This window comes from Melospiza melodia, chromosome 2, assembly GCF_035770615.1.
Source record: "Melospiza melodia melodia isolate bMelMel2 chromosome 2, bMelMel2.pri, whole genome shotgun sequence".
In the NCBI taxonomy this organism is placed as follows: Eukaryota; Metazoa; Chordata; class Aves; order Passeriformes; family Passerellidae; genus Melospiza; species Melospiza melodia.
The window spans coordinates 5,055,058-5,058,146 of NC_086195.1; positions in this window are offsets into that span (position 1 = coordinate 5,055,058).

Below are 3,089 nucleotides of genomic sequence, written 5' to 3' on the forward strand. Positions count from 1 at the left end.
AGTTTATGGAGCACCTCCAGGGATGGGGGCTGCCTGGATAGTCTCCCAATGCCTGACCACGCTCTCAGTGAAGAAATTCTGCCTGACTCCAACCTAAACCTCCCCTGGTGCAGCTTGAGGCTGTGGCCTCTCGTCCTGTGCCTTGTTCCCTAGGAGCAGAGCCTGAGCTTCCCTGGCTGCCCCCTCCTGTCAGGGAGTTGTAGAGAGTGAGAAAGTCCCCCTTGATCTTCATTTTCTCCACACTAAACACCCTCAGTCACCCTTCACTGGTCTGGCTCTCTAGGTCCTTCACCATCTCCTTTACTATTCCCTGGACACACCTCAATATCTTTCCCTAAATATGAGTTTTGGGACCCTAGATATGAATTTACGGGGCCAAAACTGGACCCAGGATGGGAGGTGTGGCCTCAGCAGTGCCCAGCACGGAGGGACAATCCCTGCCCTGGGGGATGCCCACACTATTGCTGACACAGGCCAGGTGCCCTTGGCCATGTGGGCACACCTGGGCACACCTGGGCACACCTGGGCTCGTGTCCAGCTGTGACTCAGACCAGTGGGTGCAGAGTCTCACCCTGAGATGCTGCATTTGGAAGCAAGGAAGGAAGGAGCCTGCACCCCTTGGTGTGTGACAGGATTGGTGAAGAGGCTGTTCTGACGCGCATCACAACCTTCACACCACCTATCACAGGTCTGAAGGTTAATAAAGCTGGCCTTTGTTTGTTACTCTGAGTATCAGACTCGAGGGGATTGTTCTGGGCAGGCAGTGTGTGTCATTTAATCTGGCAGGTTGGGCAATAGATAGAGGACAATGTGTTTTAAAGCCAGGATAATAGCAGTCCTTTGCAAAGCTCCACTTAAAAAAGAGTCTACAAAGACATTTAATTACTTTCAAAAGGCACAGGACATGAAGCCTGTTCTCAAGGCTTTATTCCACATGGATTTCTTCCTGCTTAATTTACTCTGGATTAAACGAAACAATGGTTTACTCTGAATGAGAACATCTTTGTATAAATAAATCAGGAATAAGAAAGAGCTGTGTGCAGGGACAAGCCCATGGTCACCTCTGTGACCCAACAATGCACCTCTATCTGCTCTCCTGCTCCTGGATATCATCCTGGCCTGTTCCTTGCTTTTATTTGGGATTCAGCTCTCAGTGGATCAGCCTGGAGAGTGTGCCATGCTCTCAAGGAGCTCTCCTTAAACTGAAGGGATTTGGAGAACCACGGCCCTGGAATTTCTGGAAGAGTGCACAACTTTGTTCACAGCAGATATTTTTAATTCCTCTAATGCTACATTGTCATTCAAACCCCTGTTTCACTGGGCTGATGGTGAAAGTAAAGCGAGACAAAGCCCAGCTTGCACTTAGCTGGCAGTTAAATTTAACCAGAAAGTGAATTCTTCACCTTCTGCCTCCACTGTGATTTGAGAATTAATTTAACAAACACCAAGCAAGAACGGAGTCAGAGCTCATGACAGAACACAGAAAGAGCTCATCTGAGAGAATTTCAATTATTTAAATACTTTCAAAAGGGCTAGGCCTAAATAAAATTCACATTTAAGGTGCTTCAAGGACTGGCTTCCCAGGCTCTGAGCTTTTTCCTGATGCAGTGTAGGAAGGCTGGAAAAGGACACCAGAAGGACTTGTCTTCCATAGGCAGAAAAAGAAGCCATCAAGGGAATTCCAGAGCAGTCAGGTCACTGAATAGAAATGAATAAATAAATAAATAGACTCATTAACTAATTAAAAATTTAAAACATCCTAACAGTTGGCCAGGCTGACAAACAACAGTCAGCACCAGGTTTATTGAGAACAAATCTCGTGCAACCAATGTAATTTATCTTTTTTGTGGCAAGATAAACAGTCTCACATAATTCCTTTTCTCCTGTGAGTGTATATTAGCAGAGGCACCACGGAGAAACTCTGTTCTTATTCTGCTTTGTTCCCTTGCAGTATTTCCCAGTCCTTTCTGAGAACAGGATCCAATCCAGTGCTTCAGCTTGGTCTTTTTAGAACAAAATGCTTCTAAAGGATTGCTTGGCATGAGTGAACTCAACCAGCCTGGTGCTTCAGCAGGTCACAGGGTGCCTTTGTCCTGTATGTTAGAACTAAAACATTTTGCTTTTCCATTCTGTGCACAGGCAGCAGCTGGCAACTAGGTAATGGCTTTAAAGTCGATATAAAGCAGCACTAATTTGCAAAACTATTAAACAGAAATCCATCTATTTGTCCACTCTGCAAATATTTAGCTGTGTTGGTTTTTTTTTCCTAGACAGATGGTGCAATAGTGCAGCTGGGTTGAGCCAAGCCCAGGCTCTGGAGGAGTCTGCCATCCCCTTCTGGTGCTCCCATCCCCACGGCTGCCTTTGCACTCACGTGGTTGAACAGTAACTGAATCAGCTCAGTGATCTCACTGAAAAAAACTCCCTGGGTTAGTTTGGAGCCAGATCAGAAAGCTGGGCTGACTGAGCAGGTGCTCCTTCATGTCAGCAGCCAGGCAGAGGGGAGGAAGCTGCTCCACAAGGAGGGGATGAAAGGGGCACGGCTGGGCTGGAGGAGAGGCTGGAGCTCCTTGCTGGTCTCACTCAAAGCACCCTCACAAACCTTGGGGAAGTGTGGAGATGGAAATGAGCAGTGGGAAGATGTGGTGGTACCAGCTGTGGGTTTCTCTGGGTGTGGATTGAAGGCACTTGAGATGGTGTTTCATGTTCACACTCAGGTGTTTATTATTTGTTATCGGTAAAACAGTGTCACTACTGTGAGTTCTGCAGCTTTTCATTAGAAGGCACAAAATGGCAACAATCTCTTGGTACAAGGGCTTTTAAAGCTGAACTATCCAATGAAGAAGTGACACCTGGATTATTTTCCCTTTTAACCCAATAACTGATCCCACAGAGCTGCAATGGGGACTTTTCTGCCCAATTACAAAATGCCACCCAAACCCATGGAGAAGAAGGAAGAAGCAGCATGAAGAAGAAACCCAGGATGACACCCTGTGCCCTCCACCTTGCTTCCATCCAAAACACACTAAAAACCCCAAAACCTCAATTTCTCACCAAGTGATACACCTACACTGCTCTCTATAATCTAT